Source organism: Schistocerca americana, chromosome 5, assembly GCF_021461395.2.
Source record: "Schistocerca americana isolate TAMUIC-IGC-003095 chromosome 5, iqSchAmer2.1, whole genome shotgun sequence".
Lineage (NCBI taxonomy): Eukaryota > Metazoa > Arthropoda > Insecta > Orthoptera > Acrididae > Schistocerca > Schistocerca americana.
This window is the reverse complement of record NC_060123.1, coordinates 605,773,063-605,792,465: the sequence shown is the minus strand read 5'-3', so window position 1 is coordinate 605,792,465 and position 19,403 is coordinate 605,773,063. Positions and strand designations below refer to the sequence as shown.

The 19,403-nt window shown below is 44.5% G+C and overlaps 1 protein-coding gene across 5 annotated transcripts in view; it reads right to left on the bottom strand.

Moving 5' to 3' along the window:
- Positions 1 to 19,403, bottom strand: part of LOC124615566 (centrosomin) — a 406,915-nt gene that overhangs the window by 186,732 nt on the left and 200,780 nt on the right. The window lies entirely within an intron of this gene.

Sequence of the window (19,403 nt, the reverse complement as noted above, 5' to 3'; positions counted from 1 at the left end):
TGCATCCGTGCGTCGCTGCGGTCCGGTCCCAGGTCGACGGGCACGTGCACTTTCCGCCGACCACTGGCGACAACATCGATGTACTGTGGAGACCTCACGCCCCACGTGTTGAGCAATTCGGCGGTACGTCCACCCGGCCTCCCGCATGCCCACTATACGCCCTCGCTCAAAGTCCGTCAACTGCACATACGGTTCACGTCCACGCTGTCGCGGCATGCTACCAGTGTTAAAGACTGCGATGGAGCTCCGTATGCCACGGCAAACTGGCTGACACTGACGGCGGCGGTGCACAAATGCTGCGCAGCTAGCGCCATTCGACGGCCAACACCGCGGTTCCTGGTGTGTCCGCTGTGCCGTGCGTGTGATCATTGCTTGTACAGCCCTCTCGCAGTGTCCGGAGCAAGTATGGTGGGTCTGACACACCGGTGTCAATGTGTTCTTTTTTCCATTTCCAGGAGTGTATTTATACGTTGCGAGATGCGAACCATCTCAGATCACGTATCTGGTCTTGATTCATCGACGCTACTCACTGCGCTAAAGTGACAAATCATTTAGGGCCCTCTTATAAGTTCTTGCCAGTTGCTAAAAGCTTTAATCGTAGCTATGTTACTAACTGAAATTTAATTATAACAAATTGTACCAAGATCAATGTGTTTTTCGTGGATTCTCCGTCTGTCGCTACCTTCAAATGATATACTCTCATAATACCCAAGTTACAATAATTCTTTTGCCACGAAAATGATGTCTCTCATTTTATTGCAACGAATGACACAGTTAAGAAAAGGTTTTCAAATGATTCTCAATTTGCTGGTGCTCAGAAACGACATATATACGTGTAGGCTTGAACTCAATGCCAATATGGCGCCTCAAAGCTCAATGCTGAAGGGAGATGGCGTGCGTGTGACGTAGTAGGTGGCGATGTGCCATCTGATTGGTCAACGCTCAGGATGTATGACATGCCAGATATTGCTCTGCACGTTCGTAAAGACTCCAGAACGTGCTATTCTACGCTATGACGTCAGAAACTCGGCGCGCTCAACATTCAACGTTCGGATGCACGGTCCGTGTGCCGACGGTGTGCTCACTGTGGTGAGTGTATGTCAGGCGCCCTGAGAGCTACTGAGACAGCATTAGCGAATTATACATTTATCAGTTTCGCTGTTACAACTGAACCATCATCGCGGTAGCAGCAGCGACGGCAGCAGATGCATCACACAGCAGTCCCTCGCACCCACCGGCGAAGTCACGGTAGCTAATGCAAGAGCGGCGCCGTGCACGGTAGCCGGCCCGGCTGACGGCAGGCGTCACTCGTCCGGCGGCGACGGCCAACAGCTCGAGGGCGCATGTTACTAGGGCACACTGTTGTACATCGAAGAGTGTGCCCCAGTAGGCTTCCAGCAGCTCTGCACGGCACGGTGGCAGTAGTGATACTGCAAAGTTAAGTCACGGCCTCTCCAGTAGAGGAAACCCTTGGATGCCACTGTACGCTCAGAGATGCAAGCCTGAGGGCAGCAGCAGCTGCTAGCGACAGTTTGACAGTGCACCAAACACTGTCACTTTGGCCCCAGTGACTCGGTGGTAGAAGACTCCAAGTCTTCATGTCAGCAGTCTCCAAGATAGTAGTCATCCGGCGAATGTTAGTCAGCACATCAAAGGCCCTACTTCGAAGACGGCTCACTGCTGCCCGAGTATTTGAAATTGTCCCTTGGAGGTAATGGCATTATGTCTTGGCGAAGATGACCAAATGTGGCCCGGTGGGCTAATAGGCCATGTTTTACGACATCTTGCAGTGCTGTCGGAATCTTCTCTTCACAGTAAGGTCATATTCCTGAACTGTCGATTCAGACATCTTACTCGAGCGGTGTGTGGCAATGGCCTCAGTTGTAAGCCACGAAGTTTTCAGTATCAACTCTCCTGTCTGTTTTGTCGCTCTGGTTGCGATACTGCAGTCTAGTCTGGCTTGGCTTGACTCAGTGCCGGCTGGTGAAGACTTTAAAATTACGTTTGCTCAGTACATCTTTCTGTGGCGTGTCGTGCCGCTCCTCAGCCTTTTAACAAAAATATTAATAAGTAGCGAGAAAGCCACCATGAAATAATGCACTAGCAGCCACAGGTTAGAGGCCGCAGTTTGGCGACATGTGGGTCAGAAGTACTCGCACGTCAGTAGATTACGCGACGAGGCTAGCTGCGTTTAGCAGAAAACTGCACTGCACAGCAGTAACAACAGCAGCAGGCAGGTCAGTGTTCCCACATCATGGAAAGTCTCTCGTTATGGACGACGTGACTAGGTGCCAGATTTTAGTGAAGCAAATGCACCTCAGTGTGACATAAATATGGCTGAATTTTGAGGCCGAAGCATTCTCGTCGCCGGTGTCCAGCACGACGCCAGGGCCACGCCAGTCAGCGAGACTGAGCGTCGCCAGCAGCTCGCCGCCAGCACTGTCACAGCACCGACATCCCCAGCTGCGGGCAGTTGGCGCCTTACCACCACTGCTGTCTCCACATATTAACTGACACATTTTTGCGTTTTACTGCACTTTTGATTCTCATCTGTTTTAGATAAATAATATTTTATGTCACCATTGATTAATTAAATGTACAGTATATACGTCGCACATTTAATGGAATACAGGTCTGTATTTATCTGACAGGGAGAATGATTCTCATGCCATCACGCGATATATAATGTCCGGGCAACGCACTGAGCGAGGTGGCGCAGTGGATTGCACACTGGACTCGCATTCGGGAGGACGGCGATTCAAACCCGCGTCCCGCCATCCTGATTTAGGTTTTCCGTGGTTTCCCTGAATCACTTTAGGGAAATGCCGGGATGGTTCCTTTGAAAAGGGCCCTGACCGCTGACGTCGCTACTTGGTCCCCTCCCCCGAATCAACCAACCAGGCAACGCCGGTATTGTAACTAGTGTGTTCATACAGCGTGTAATGGGCGTAAGTGCATATATTTTTATTGATGGCTGAGGATGGAGTAGTGAACAACTTTACATCGATATCTCCTTCATTTGGGGACTAATAATTATAGCTATTAAGAGGGGTATATTTTTAGGTTGGTTAGTAGCTCCCAGTGCACGTGGCAAGAACAAGCCATGAACGCTTATTTTCCCGTGGGCAGCACGTTAGATGTTGAATTGGGGACGCAGTCTATACTGCAGGCGTAGTCCACTTAGTGGTGCAGTTACAATCAAGCCGAAAACATCACGCAGTAAATTATGTGAGGTTTTTGCGGGAAGACAGACTGATGCTGGGGCGGGGGGGCGGAGGGGGGGGGGGGAGGAACTGATGTGTGTACATACTAAATTACCGCATATAAAAGTGCGGGGGCGGGGGGGGGGGGGGGGAACTGATGTGTGTACATACTAAATTACCGCATATAAAAGTATCTGCACTTCTCCGGGTTACACACTATACATTTTAGAACTGTAGTTAAAATCAATGCACGCACTAATGTTAAGATCCCAGAACTGTAACTCATGGTATCTGTGTATTCCATATAAATTTGGTTGTTATAATTTCAAATTGACTGTTGAAATAAACGATACTGAAGAATTTTAACGAAATGAAAGATACTTTAATAAAATCTGAGATTGAATGGAGGAACTTGCGATGCTTTGATGTGCTGAAGAAACTATGACTGATTAAGGTAAGTGAACGGTTGAAGTGCAAATACTAAGTACCTACGCACATCAGTGTACCGAGAAATAATGAGCCTATGCGATAGCTGATTCACATAAAAACTGTTAGCAATAAGCAGAATCAACTGTCGCATGGGCTCATTATTTCTCAGTTTAGTAAAAAATGTACGAACCGCAGACGTTCATTTATCTGAACGTACAATTGTTATTTATCATCACTTCAGAAAAATTCAATTTTTATTTTCTTTCAAACGTGTAGTTAGGTGCTTAACGTCATTCGGGATAACAGAGAGCTATGTGAGCTCCCTCAAGCGTAACAGTCTCATAACGTTGCGGATCAATGATACAAGGTGATGCACACTTTTGGCGGGTGATTGAGGTTTTCTAGTTTTGTTAAGAAAATTAATGGAGCACGTCGTAATTTCAGGACTACAGACGACAATACTTCGCTTAAAGAATATTTCAGATGTTTTCGGTGAGGGTGCGGGTGGGGTTTAGGAGGAAAACCATGGGCAACAGCCTAACCTATTTCATGGTAATATGTTAACTTCTGATAAAACTCGATTGTGTGGTAAATACGGAGGGTCTCCTTTACCGTACAAACGTAAGGTGGTTTATTTGATAGTTAATTTAATGCCACCCTTCGAGTAGTATATTCACTTTCAGACTGTACTGTGTGTACGTCACCGTACAAAAGGAGCCTTCCGGAACATTAGGCGCTCTACAACAGTGATACGGTAGAGCGGCTCTCGTAGCACCGCGCCGGGCCGGATATCCGCCCGCATGCTCTGCAGATACGTCTTCTGTGTCAGCCCCGCCCCCCGCCCTGGGGAGAACAAAGGGCGACACAAGGGGCCCACACAAGCGGCTAGTGAGGCTGCGGGAGACGGGGGCGTTCCGCCAGAGCACGGAGACCGCTCCCTGTAGAGGAAAGAGTGTCTCCTACCGGGCTCCACTCAGCCAAAGGAATGTGCCTTCCTCCTTACGTCGCCGAAAAAGCGAGCAGTCGCGTACAACGGAAGTATCTCTCAACTCATGAGCTGAGTAGCACCTTCACACACATCCCACACTATAGACCACTAAAGTGTGAGGCATAGGCCATTTTTCATGGAGTTCTACAGCACAGCATCTTAACATTCCATTTACATACGATACAGCTTCTTAACATGCTATTTATGCAATTAAGGATTCTTTGTTAGATTCAATCCGAATTGCTATTGGTCTAATTTTATTCATACCGATTAAGCGGGAGTAATATGTACGGTATTGAAGAATTTTATTCCATCTGGAAAAACAGTTATTTGAAGTTTCCAAATGGGTTTTCGCAAGATATTAGCTTCTGTCATTTCTGATTATGAAAGGCATCACCTGTGTTCCTCTGACAATGAAAGCCTGGTCATATGAACTGCCCTTTCTGCGAGGGACCATACACGCGAGGACGGCGGTAGTTTATTTGTCGAATGTCATTTTTATTTGTAATTCACTGTTGCTATTTCAGTTAATATATTCTCATTTTGTCGTTGCAAGATGAGTGGAGCTGTGGACGCTAGAAAATGGAGTTTCAAGTGTAGAAATCTGAACATTTCCGACACGTTCTTCTGTCTGAGTTCAATAGAGGATTGGCAGCAACGCAGACAGCCAGAAATATTTGCGCCGTGTATGGAGATAATGCCATTGAGCAGAGCACGGCAAGAAAAAGGTTTTCTCGTTTTGAGGAAGTTCGTTTTGACACTCCACGTTGAAGATTCTCGGGTTTGACGAAGATCGTTTAAACGCATTAATCCACAATCGTACACGTCACTGTACTCAGGAACTGTTAACTGTGATCATTCCACCATAGTGAGACATTTGCATCCAATAGGAAAGGTTCAAAAATCGGGTATCGCATGCTCTAAGCCAAAATCACAAAAATCAGCTGGTGGCCACATGTTCATTTCTGTTGCTCGTCATCAATGAGTGGTTAACATCAGGCATTCCTACCCTGTATTCTGGTGACGAGTAACGCTGTCTTCGTACTTACATATGGAAAAGAAAGCAATGGGTGAGCCCAAACAAAGCAGTAATTCCCCGACAAACACATGCTCGCATCCACAGACGATCTTACGCATCTGGTGGAAAAGCGACAGTGTTTTGTACAACGAATTGCTCCCCAGAGGAGTAACCATCACAGCTGACATTTACTGTCAACTACTTAAGACATATTTGCAGGCACAGTCCAAGATCACCGACCAGGAGGAATGAATGAATTGTTATTCCACGATAACGCCCGTCTTCATTCTGCTAGACTGCCAAAAGCACTATATGAGTACAACAGTTGGGTTGTTAAGTCATTTCGCACCCATTTTATTCACCTGATATTGCGCCCTCAGATTTTCATCCTTTCCGCACACTTTCTGACAACCTTCAACGAACTTCCTTTCCGGATGAAAATGCGCTCCGAACATTGACTGACGAGTTCTTTGCCTCAATACCCACGTGAGTTCCACAGTCGCGAAAAGTTGCCCAGCATTGGCAGACTGTTGTAAATAGTGAAGGAGGATATATTATTGATGACTAAAGCGTCTGTTACTTGTATCTGTTCTGTGTACTTATGGAAAAACGCTACTAACGTATGCATGAACCTTACAGTTTAGCTTTCCCGTGAAGCCCTTAAAACGCTTGCAACGAATAACGATATGGTTCTTTTGAAACGTCACGGCCGATTTTTTTTCCCTATCCTTGTGATCAGTGTCTAATGACCTTTGCGATGAAACTGAAAACCTTATCATACCTTCCTTGTTTCTTGAATGAGATTTCTGTCTTTCCTTAACCCATCTGACATGGATTCCATATACATGAGCAATATATAAAACTTTGTGTATAGGAAACGACGTTATGTTTCAACTGCCTGTCCACGACGGGATTATTAGAGGTGAAACACAAGCTCTGACTTGGGGAAGGAAATCGGCCTTTTGTTTCACATGAGCCATCACGGAAATTTCCTTAACCTGGATGGCCGTACGGCGATTTGAATTGTCATTCTCCCAAATGAGAGAGCTTACCACTGCGCCATCTCGCTTGGTGAATACAGAGCGTACGCGTACGCGTTTGTTTTGGAATAGGAAGTGAGCCCTCGAGTATGAGTGAGCCAGTAGGTAACTTAGTGATAGAAGTTCTTAATCATCTGAAGTGGAAAAGCTGACAGTTAATCCTAGTGATTAATAGAACTGACATAGATGTAGAGGGGAAGTAAAAAAGCGGTAGGGCAATAAAACGAAGCTGAGGGCGTACTTATCGACATGACGCTGCACCGCCCTCTTGTCTGGCTGCATGGAATGATTAGGTTCGGAATGGTGTCAAAGCCGTTGTACCCTCTCCTGAGGCAAGCTAGCCCACAACCGTTGAAAATGGTCTTTGAGATCCTAAGTATTGGCACTGGAATGAAGTTTGGAGAGCCAGTCCCAGACGACATGTTCTCCAGAACGCAGACAATTCATAGACATACTTGTCATGTAAGGATAAATACTGTCCTGTTGAAAAATGGCACCACAGTACTGTCACATGCGAGGTAACACATGAGGGAGCAGGATTGCATGACATACCGTTGTCTCGTCAGAGTTCCCTCAATCACTACCGGACGTGACCTGAAGTCATACCCGCTGGCTCCCCACACCATGGTACCAGGAGTAATATCTCTGTGCCTGTCCAAAACATGGGAATAGTGGGTCCTCTCCCGAGGTCTCAGACACTCTAATCCTGGGCAGCTCTTCTGCGACTCATCGTTGAAGACAATGCGACGGCATTCGTTAGCAGTCCATGCTTCCTGGTCACGGTGCAAATCCAAACGCAGCTGTTTGCGTTGTGTTAATGGCAGCCTACATACTGGACGATGATTCCTTAGTTCGGCTGCTGGTATCTCTGACCAATGGAGCTCGTTGACACAGAATGTTGGGCGGGGTACATTATTCGGTCTCAAATGGCAGTCGAAGATGTGAAGAGGGGTTACTATGAGCTCGGCGCAAAATACAGCGCTCCTCCCTTTTAGTAGTCATACGTCTTTCTGGGAGCAATCTTGACGAGTATGCATGCCCTCATCTTCCCGTTTATTCCAACAATGAGCCACTCGCACATCTGAATAGCTTACAACTATGGATATTGTACGAATCGCGGAACTGTCGAAAAGGAGAGTCGTTAACGGGGCTCATTTCGAACTGTCAGGTGCTGATAACGTTGTCTCACACAAGTACGTGGTGTATCCGCGTCTTTCACAGTACTCTCTCATCACGTGACATTGTTCATGGCCTCTATATACCCTACTAGGCCTGGCAACAACACTAATGCACACTGGTGGTCGTTCTAGCTATCACCGAGAATTGCACAACTTACAATCTATACACCACCGATGGTGCGTTTACGTTGCGAATATAATTTATTTTTTACTGTTAGCGTCGACGACTTTTAACCAAGTGTCAGTGAAACTCCGAAATTCCAATAAACGTTGGCAGTCTCACATTGTATAGTTAAAATATTCACAATCTTCTTTGTGATTCGAGATGAGACCTATTTATTTCTCCACAGAAACACTCTTTGTATGCCTGTCGGAAATAAATGTATCATCTGATATTTCGTAATTTTAGTGTTCCTTTTCCAGCAACAAATCGCAAATCCTCGACCACCACTATCAAATGATCAGGAAACCCTTTTCAAATGGCACATCTTACTAACTGAGCTGCATGTCACTTAGTGAACAAGCCAGTGCCATAATTACCATATTTGTGCCCAATATGCGACACTTCAGCAGAAAAATAATTCACGGGACTGCTTCTGTTTCTAGTAAAAACAACACAAAATCTGTCAAGAATTTAGCGAAATCGATGGTATTATATATCCACCGACTATCTGACTGACGAAATAATGACAAGCGAGGTTTTAACTCTGTTGAATCATTACATGGGTTCCATCAAACATGTGGCTGGTGGCGATATGTTCATATTTTAGAGAGTACATTTTTAAAGATAATGTAGCATCTTGTTGTCACCCATCAGAAAACGTGTTTTGTTTTCATCCATACAACCACTTAGAAGCATCATTAAATGTTATTTCAAAAACAGCTATTTTGGCGTAGAATCAACGTATAGTTCTATTTTAAACAGCGAAGTTGAAATCCATTCGTGGACTTACACACATACAAGGTCATTTAAGTTTATCACTGAATTGATGTTACTCATGTGGCATGCTGAATGTGTCCCATCTTGATGGGCGTCTGAATATGGCTGGAAACACTTTCTGTCTGTGAGGAAACAGGTGGGGAAACTATGACGTAAGCGTTTCCTTAGACGATCATGGTACGGGACGTTGCGTAAATAATTTCGGAGTTAAAATTTCCCCTAGCTCGGCTCTCCGAGAGGGAAATACATCGAGGCCACACACTACGAGCGAAGTAAGATGATTGATAAATCCTAGAATTAACTGGTGAAACCTAAGACTTACCATCGTGGTGTAGTAAAAGTCTGAAATTTCTTATTATATGCATAGATTTCGAACTTTTACCAAGAGACGTTGGTAAATCTTTCGATGTACGCATACCAACTGGTAAGGCTCTGAGCGCTATGGGACTCAACTGCTGTGGTCATCAGTTCCCTAGAACTTAGAACTACTTAAACCTAACTAACCTAAGGACACCACACACACCCATGCCCGAGGCAGGATTCGAACCTGCGACCGTAGCAGCAGCGCGGCTCCGGACTGGAGCGCCTAGAACCGCACGGCCACCGCGGCCGGCATACCAACTGGTAAAATCGTATTAAAAAATCAGCAATTTATTGACACAGTTCGTATTCATTGACAAAGTTCGTATTTATTGTAAATTTATTTTAAACATTCTTGCATTCCAGTGTGATTATAATGAGCAAGATTCCTTATTAGTGAAAAATGTTGAAAAAATGTTACCTAGTGTACGTTAATTTTTGTTACAATAAGGCTGACTATTGTGGCATCTCTAATTACGTAATATGGAAGACAAATTAGACAAGCTTATTTACTTGAAATTTTGTTAAGGTATTGCATTTTTGAACCTTTGTCCTCCAACAAAAGATTCTTTGGCAACCACTTCCTGTACGCTAACTTCTTCTCTTGCGACTACTTCGACGTTGATAAAATTTTCCTTGCACAATGTAAATTGGTTCCGAGTGTACAATGACTTCAGTTTACCAGCTTTGGTACCAAGTTGATAAAATTAGTCATCCAGAATATGTATCAATACAGCTATTATAGATTTTGCATTAATTTTTGCCCTGTCTACATCCGGTACTTTAATTCTCACATCCCATCCAACTGAAGGTTTTGGAATTTTGTTACATGGAGCTACTTTCATTTTCTTTGCTTGCAATTGAAGACCTTCTTTGGCAGCTTCTCGACTCCGTTTCACTTTATTAACACTGTTGGAAGTTATCAGCGTCTCGTCACAACCATCAGCTGGTGCCAATGTCATTAACTAATGCCAAATCCTGTGTCTCTGGTGCTTCATCTGCTGCAGCCGTACTTTCCACCTCGGTTCCTTCCGTTCCAGTACTTGATTCACTGGAATTAATTCCTTGGCCGTCGTTTTCAGTTTCCTGTGAGCCAGTTTAACATACTTTCCCAGTCTTCTTCAGTGTTTATATTTTTTTTATTAAATCACGTGGAACAACTGAGGTCACAATGCCCATTTTCATTGGAACCCCAAACATGACTTCACATGGTGAACCTCTGATCCCTTTATTGCTTGCACAAACGTCAGTCCTTGAGACCGTTTTGAAGTTTCATTTGTTTCTATCCAAGTTGATAACATATTTTCGATATCTTGATTTGGTCTTTCGACTGATGCCCGAGACTGACTGTGCCTCGGCTTCCCACAACTCTATTATATCACTCCACAACCCACATAAAGTTTGAATGAATTGGTTACAAAACACTCTACCATTATCAGAATGAAGGATATTTGGGATACATAAGGTGGTAAAAATGTCCAAAAGATGATATGTTACTTCATCATCCCTTTTCGGAGTTAGTAAGCAGAGGATAACCAATTTTGTCAAATGATCTTGGTATATAAGTATGAACTTCGACTTATTGTCTGGGTTTGCCTGCATGTCGATTAAGTCAATTTGGCATCATGAATTCATGATGTGTATCATATGTTTCACAACAACACTCCTTTTCAATGTTTTTTTCCTTTCTATAACATGGTTCACATAATCTCAAGCAACGATTGATTCACCAGTCACATTCTTGTACTTACGATTCGATTCCACAATTATCCGCGTTCGGCCGCCATGGCCTATAGCAATGTGAGTCTCTCAAAGTACGTTAAACAGTTCATCAAAACTAATGTAATAACGAATTTCTTCTTTTCCAGCAGACACCAGTGCTCCGAGTTTCTCTTCACATCCGATGTTGAGAACATCATATCGCTTCAAACGTCTGTAGTGAACAGATTTTTTTTTTATTGGAAACGATTTTTGCATCTTTCAATTCACTTAACAGAATATTAGTTTCCCCAGCAGTTACATAAAATTTGTTGTCCTCCTTCTTATTCACTGCTTCACTAAAAAGTTCGTAAAATCTGTTATGCATAACATCACTCATTCTGGTGCAAAGCTGCAGAAGAAATACCACTAAAGAGAGTCGCAAGGTTGACCGACCGTATACACGATTCTCGACACTGACGAACTACGCAGCGGTGAGAGGACTGAGAACTCATAATTGACAACAAAGAACCTTATCTGAACACAAAATTGGCAACAATGAAACTTGTCTGAACCTGCATGACAGAGGCGGCAGTTTTCGATCCAGCTTTTACCAGTTTGCATTGGTAAATCCTATGATTTACCAATGTCTCTTGGTAAAAGTTCGAAATCTATGCATATAATGAGAAATTTCGGACTTCACCACACCGTAATGGTAAATCTTAGGTTTCACTGGTTAATTCTACGATTTACCAATTATCTTAGTTTTACAGTAACAATTGCAAGTAAGAAGAAATGGAACAAAGTGAGGAGGGGAAAACTGTTAGAGTTGACAAAAATTAGAACATTCTACACATAAGATGAACAGAAACAAATTGGACATACTTTGTAAGAGCGAAATAAGGTGCGCAGGGAGAGGGATTGGTGGTCGAAGAGTTTTAAGTGGAGATTACAGATTTTAATGATCAGAACACGAGAGAACTGGTAATTATGGAGTCTGATTACTTGTAGAAAAGAGAATAAAAATAAAAGTTATAAAAGCAAGACAACAAACTGATGCTGATAAGACTGAAGTAACAGTAAGAGACCATAGTAATCCCAGTGTGTTCCTATTCTTCCTTAATCCTGGTATACCTAGCAAGTAGCAACTAGCCAGCATCCCCTCCCAACGAATAGGTGGATGAGCGTTATGAGAAGATACATAATGCACTGGAAGTGCAGAAGAGGGGCATGCGAAACCGTTATGGGAGATGCAAATCCTATGGCAAGTGAAGGGGGAGAGCTCTGCAAACTTTAAAACACGAAAGACACACTGCTGCGGTGAGTCCACGAAGAGTTTTCTTAACCATAAACTCATCTGTCAGGTGCCCTTCCACATTTAGACGCGGCCGCTGAAAAACAGTGGTGAACAGGTGTACACAAGTTAACAATGACTGACTGACTTGGAAATGGAAGCCGTGAGGGGGAAGACGGGGAGGCATTCACCGCCTGCACACAGCTGGCGCGCTGCAGCCCCAGCTCCTTGCAGGCTGCCGTGGCGTTGGCACGCGTCCGAGCACTCTTGCTTTCAAAACATGCTACAGCAGTGGCCACTACAGTAGCCACGAACGGATTCTTTATGAACAGCCGCAGCTCAATTTTGACATGTAGGCTCCAAGCTGACAGAAGACAGAATCCTGAAATATACTCAAAAACACAAAGGAATTTGCCGAATGGGACGGAAATTTGTGTATGTGACGTACGTGTCTAGACAAACTAGTGATTATAATTTCAGGAAGATTTGATGATTTATTCAAGAGAAAGAGCTTCACGAATTGGGCAAGCCAATAACGCGTTGGCCCACCTCTGGCCCTTATGCAAGCAGTTATTCGGTTTGGAAGTGATCCATAGAGTTGTTTGCTGTCCTTCTGAGGAAGATCGTGCCAAATTAGTCCAACTGGAGCGTTAGTTAGCCAACATCCTGAGCTGGTTGGAGGTCCTACTAATAATACTGCAAACATTCTCAATTGGAGACAGATCCGGCGACCTCACTGGTCACTGTGGGGTTTGTCAAACACTGAAACGTAAGCCCTGGGTGGCTTACCATGAAAGGCAACAAAACTGAAACAGAATATCGTCGACGTACCGCTGTGCTTAAGAGTGCCAAGTGACAACCAAAGGGGTCCTGCTATGAAATGACCATCGCTCCTCCTCGTTGGGCATTCGGCGAGCGACAGTCAGGTTGTCATCTCTTCACTGTCTGGGATGATTCCAGACTAGTCTTCAATGCTCATCGATGCCCAGTTATACTCCAATCACTGAGGTTGCAGGCCCAAGACTTGTCTAGCGACGCCCCAACAGTGGTAGTATACCAACCTGACTATTGCCCGCCATACGGCCCGACAACCAGAACTGATTGACGGGAATGCCAACTCATTTAATAATAGGACCCCTTAGTTTGCCTGCAAGGCCGCCATATATCTTCCACATTGAGAACGTTTGGAGCATTACGTGCACGGACCTCCATCATCTCGGGATTGTGACGACCTAGCAAGCCAATTGGACAGAATTTGGCATGGTATCCCTCAGGAGGACATCGAACAACTGCTTGCATAAGGACCACAGGTGGACCAACGCTTTATTGTCTTGCTCTATCCGTGAAGCTCTTTCTCTTGAAAATATCATCCAATTTTTCTGAAATTATAATCATTTGTTTGTAGATGTACATCACATCTACCAATTTCCGTCGCATTTGCATAATTTTTTCGTGGTGTGTCTTTTTTTTATTATAGTGTAGCCGCATTAGCCACAGAATTCTGTGTAGCAAGTGTTTCGTCTACGAGTGACCATGCGCATTTGCTCTTAGCTTTCGGCAGGTATCTGCCTTTCTGATTTTGCAGTGTGTAGCTGGAGTCAACACAAATAAATCGCTTTTTTGTTACAAACAAAATGTCTTTTTGAAGCGTATTTTACCCGACAACGCGTTCCTTAATCAGCCTACCGAGACACACGGCTCAACGTCGTGATTAATAGGGAGAAAAGAACGTGAGGATTACGAAGTATCCCAGATGCGTGTGTGTTGAGCTGCTGCACGGAAGTAGGTGAGAAGGCAACGCTGGCAGTCAGAGAGACGAATCAAGTCGGGCAAGGAAGATGTGCCCAACAAATGTTCACCAATAATGCAACAGCTAGAGTACAGTTAAAATGATTTTGACACTAGGAAAATATCCCAACCGTACTTGCCACAGTTTATGAGCATAAGTTATAAGTGACTGTCTCCGTAGCCGAATGGTTCGCATCGCTGCGTTTGGCGCGGAAGGACTCGGGTTCGATTCCCGGTACCTGCTCGAATTTTTCTGAGGAGGACGACGTCTCAGTCTGCTGAGGCCAAATGAAGAGCTGCTTGAATAAAGAAGCAGCGGCATCATCAGAATTCATCTACTGGCAATAAAGGTTGGAGTGTTCGACGACATGCTGATCCCATGTCCCACCATCATACATGTCCTTCGTACTGACTTGAAGGTAGCAGTCGGCCACTCGGAACAGACGTAACACCTGAGGAGGCGTTTACCTTCTTTAAAATCTGCTAGTGGTCTTCACCTGTAATGAGCAGTCAATCATAGTTAATGGAGTGCAATTTACGCTGGCGTCATAAACAGGCTGCCTCCGTGTGATATGCTAAAATCTTTCGTTATCTGCATGCCCGTAAATGATTAGCGGCGTGTATCGGTGTACGGCAGGGTCCTGTAATACGAAGAGCGTTGAGGGGGGGGGGGGGGGGGGGGAAGTAATGATCATAGGCCTTCTACCGCGCATATGTTGACAGTACGACACTATCACCTGTTGTGGGGCCATCGTGGATTTAACAGTGGAGCAGTGTTCTCTCATTTGAGAAGCTGCGATTTAACACCCGGCAATGAGCTATTTTACATCTGAACATCAGCTACAAATCGCCTATCCGCAGACTGCCCCATCCCCGTGAAGCAAACAAATGCGACGGTATCTCTTCGTACAGGTCATTTTGATTTGTTTACCGTAATACCTGTCGCGACAGACACATAACTTACAAATAAAAGTAAAAGGGATTTGGGGAGGGGGAGGGGATATTTCTGACTGCCAACCACTGGGAGCATCAAGAGAGATACAGAATCGATAGCATTTCAAATTGTTAAAATGTGTGTGAAATCTTATGGGACTTAACTGCTAAGGTCATCAGTCCCTAAGCTTACACACTACTTAACCTAAATTATCCTAAGGACAAACACACACACACACACACACACACACACACACACACACACACGCGCGCGCGCGCGCGCGCGCGCGCGCGCGCGCGCGCGCGCGCCCGAGGGAGGACTCGAACCTCCGCCGGGATCAGCCGCACAGTCCATGACTGCTGCGCCTGAGACCGCTCGGCTAATCACACGCGGCGTAGCATTTCAAACTCACGTCTTAATACGAACATGAAATTGCACACCACGTGTGTCTCCAAGTTTCCATCACGGGCGTGCAGTGTTATTTACGACACAGAGTCGAGCCTCAGCCCGTCACGCCATCCGCCGCGAGCGCAGCTCCCAGCTCGGAGGGCGCAGGGCCGCCTCTTCACAGTAATTTGCCTGCCGTAATGAGCACATCTGTCTCCACTCAGTCGGTCTGCCCTGCGTCATCAGCCTGAGGCGTGCCCTACTAGGACACAGAGTGAGCGTCGCGCACGAGTTGCAAACGGGGAACTAATCAGCACTCAATGGATAGAGATTCCATCGGCAGCCGAGAGCGAAATTTCCGTTCTCGGTGTGCGAAGATTCCGTATTTCTCATGGCGTGTTTATTAACTATTTACCATTACCGTTACCGTTCGCGCTGTGCATTATATGTTAATCAGATCGACCGCGCTTATGAGATGTCGAGGCTTTGAAGGAAGGGTGTTTGGGTACCAGGAGCTCAATTTTAATCTTGTTAATTTGGCCTTCCAGATAACAACAAGCCAGTTTAACAATCTAAACGCGCGGAGCTTCTCTTTTGCGCTCCAGTTTGATCTCAGCACGCGTAAGGGCCGGCCTTTCGTCGCTTGAAACTTATTGGAAGTGAATGTACATGCCATCGCTGGGTCAAATTTGACCCTCGATTCCAGATAATTCTTTTAGTCAGTGTATACTAACTTATTTTTTGATGTTTCAGGCACTTCATTGTCACAACGGTGCGGTGTCTTACTGAAAAAGAAATTATTCAGAGACGGAATCTTTAAGAGATTTTCAACGCTATGATGAACAGAACACAAGCGACGATGAAAATACACAACACGAAATTTCTTCTGACTAAGTAACTCTTCGTCTATGATTCAGTGGAAGGAAAGCAGTACATGTTTCCGAGATAAAAATCGAGTCAAGTAGTCTACACAGCTGAGACAAGAAAAAGAAATTATATTGGGCATTAAGAAAGAATGATGGACTGATAAAACAACTTCAGAATGTTATATAGAAGGGAAAAGGAAGCGAGGAAGGAAGAGATTTCAGATACTGGATGACGTGATGGACGGCACAACATACAGCAGCCTTAAGAAGGAAGCAATGGATCGCAGAAAATGCAGAGGTAAAGGACCTGCTAATATAGCAGAAAACTGATGATTATCGTAAGTCTACACACCCACCGAATAGCTCCAGTCAGAAACCTCAACATCATAACTCACCAGCCTGGTATCATTAACTCCAGCTTGTGAAAAATGATACATGTCTCCAACTGAATCACGGCAGTTGCTGATATCAGATGAAATGATCACGACTATATGCACTAAACAAAAAATAATATTCAGAGAAGTACTAACGTAAAGCGACCTACACTGATCATGCGAGTATTTCGTAAATGAAAGCATCTTTTGGGTTGTTGCTATTATCAGGTGTAATCAAGTCTGTCATAAATATATCTAAAGCTTATGAGCAACTGATGATATTCAAAATAACTACGCCCTTAAAGCTGCTTATATTCTGCTATCTGCTTTGAGATTCGATGGTGTGAATTCTATGGAAGGAAGAACTAATGATCGCACGGCTCTTACCTCAGAAATATTTGAAAATTTCATTCAGTACTGTCAAGAAACTATCGCCGCTCGAAATATTTTACGACTGATGATGAACTGCTTTGGCCTTTTAGAGGAAAATGTATTTCAGGGTTTGTATGAAATCGGAACCTGCTAAATATGGCGTCAAGATTATGTGCCTATGAGTCGCTGAAACACACTATTTATATAACGCTTTTATCTATACGGGCAAAAGCAGTCTAACAAAATAAGCCAACTTTCAATTCCAACACTGAATGTACTGCAGCATTCAGAAACTTTACATGGAACAAACAGTAATATAACTGCAGATAACTGGTTCTCTTCTGTGGAGCTGGTTGACAAACTGGTCTAAACTTGTTTGACTTATATTGGAACGATGCACAAAACTAAAAGGAAATTACGACCAAAATATTTACCCAATAAACGTTATTTGGTTTCGGGAAGGATAAAACATTGGCACCGTAAGTCCCAAAAAAGAATCTAAGTGCAGTGGTGATGTCATCAATGCACCATCACAATTCAGTCAATGAAAACAATGGAAAAACTGAGATAATTCAATTTCACTACCCAACCACAATATGACTGCACTTTGCCTCCCGTGGCCGTTATCGGGAACACGCGGGAGGGGGGGGGGGGGGGAGGGGGGGGGGTTCGGCTGAAAGGGCACTTCTAAGGTCTTCAAGTAATCGTCAATTCCGTAGTAGATGGCAGAGGCGGACGAGCGCGTAAGCAAGTCTTGCCTACAATGAAAGTGTTCAAACTGACCTTCGTTGCACAGAGTCTTATGCAGGGTAATATTAGCGTGAGGCGCTCCATCAAACCAGTGTTAGCACCGAAGAACACAACAGTAGACGTGCAATTTTTGATCTAGCAAGAATATACCATGCAAATAGTTTGCTATGTCTTTCAGACCAAAAGTCGTCCTAAATATCTACGAGTGTATATAAGGCTTTATAACAACATGAGGCAATTGCAACTTTAAGTGCGGACGATTTAGTAGGCTTCTCATATCAATTACGTTTTACAAACCAGGAGCTCATGTGATGGCTCCCTCATGGTTGTTTTTCACCATGTTCCCACATACGAAAGTGCCTTACCTTTTAAAAATTGTTGTTTTCCGGCACCATCATATAACGTGAACAATAAATTACTGGTTTCGGTTGTCACTGGCGATTTGTAGATCATAAGAAGGAATCAGTTATTCAGTCTCCAACACTGAGAGAAGCACATTCACATTTCTTGTTTAAATTATAGGTGATTGTGCCAGAAAATAAATGGCTTCTAGAAAGGATTTTATCTATCACTGACGCCTTCGGCTACACCGAAATATCGTTCTTAGCAAGACGTCACTTATCCATTGCTGAAACCTAATTCCATGTACCATTGTCTGCAGTCTTCAATCTACGCAAGAGCATCACAATGAGCGTGGACCTGTTTGCGTCGACAATTCAGACGCTTCCTACAGGACTGGCGATTGAGTAAACTAGAATCGGCTTAGTATGAAGCAAAATGAAGTGTGTTCAGAGTGTTCCGAATGGTTACACGTTCCCATAATGACCGCAATCTGGTAGTCTAGCCCACGCCGTTCAGGGGCGTAGCGAACAACGGCGAGTAGAAGTGAGTGGAGCCTAAACCAGGACACCCCTACTTACCAAGAGGTGACTTCCAGAAACTCGAGACCTACGACACTTGGCGTGGAGGCAGCATGTTGACGCAATGAGGAATCCTGGGTGAACTCTATCCACTAATTTATAAAAGGTCAGCACTGTCCGCTGCTAATTTACAGGGCGGTATCCAGTGTGTGGTGGACAATGTACGCCCTGTCTGTGGCCACAGCAGCGAAGTTTCACATCAAGAAACTTCTAAGACTCTAAAAGAAGACACTACAAAGCACGTTCCACGTATCAAAAAACTTCCCAACATGCTTCCACTACCAAGCAGTTAAGAAAGAAGCAGTAATTAGACAATTCCTGGCAAGGGTCTGGCAGCTTCACAGTGAGGAAAGTCTCAGAATTCCTTAATAAGCCTCCTAGGACAGCGGAATTAAGAGAAAGACCGATAAAAACTGTGTGTGGGTCTACGGGATACGTAGTAACATTCTTGATGAAAGCAACCATCTCTCTAAACAGCCAACGGCCACAAAGACAAAATTGAAGGCCAAGAAGCGCATCAAAATAACCACTTACGAACAGCAATCAATACATAAGAGACAAAAAAACTGCATCAAATCACAAAAAATAGGGTACAGTTCCTATGACGATGCCTTGGCAACGAAGTTGTTGATTTGGAAAGCAATTAGATACAGCAACTGCTGGACATGTAAGTGCTCGAGGCAGCACACTATCTCTGAAAAACCCAGCAGCCTAAATTCCAGCATGACACTGCTTGGCCTCATGGGAGAAATGTGAAAACCTTCCTCAATGAAGGAAGTGTACGGCTGTTCTTTGGCCTACACATCAGATGGACATGGCTCTCACCGACCATGTATGGGGTATTGTTTGTCATCGGCTTGTTCG